This window comes from Penaeus monodon, chromosome 31, assembly GCF_015228065.2.
Source record: "Penaeus monodon isolate SGIC_2016 chromosome 31, NSTDA_Pmon_1, whole genome shotgun sequence".
In the NCBI taxonomy this organism is placed as follows: domain Eukaryota; kingdom Metazoa; phylum Arthropoda; class Malacostraca; order Decapoda; family Penaeidae; genus Penaeus; species Penaeus monodon.
Genome location: NC_051416.1, coordinates 24,140,868 through 24,141,414, shown reverse-complemented (window position 1 = coordinate 24,141,414; position 547 = coordinate 24,140,868).

Genomic DNA, 547 nt, shown 5'->3' with positions numbered 1-547 from the left:
ATGTATGTATATATATATATTTTTTTTTTCCCCACTGATGATAGTAATAAAAGTTTATACTACAATGTTCAAGAGAGATAGAAAACCCCCCCACAAATTTGGAGCAATATCACTGATGACTTTGTATCAAGATTTTAATCTTTTTGCTTCGTGAATCCCCGATAAAGTCATACCTTTGAAATTATCATAGTTTACTTTTTTCCCAGTTCTATTCTCTCATTTTCTTCGCTTTCCCTTTTAATTCGTCCCCCCCCCCTCACCATTTATCAAGCGTAATTAACCTTCGAAGTGAGAGCCTTGAATTCAAAGAGAGAGGAAAAAAAACGAAGTACCAATTATCATTCGTTTCGGTGCGCGAACGAACCCGAAATGGGAGGGTAAGACACATCACTACACATCACAGTGGTTGTGGCGGAACTGAGAGCTTAACAATCAGTCATTTTTGTTTTCCTTTTTTCTGTCGTCTGCCAGTCATCTTCCTGAATGATTTAGATAACAGGCAGTGGAAAATAATTCGTCGGTGATTTGTATGTGATATCCGTCACTT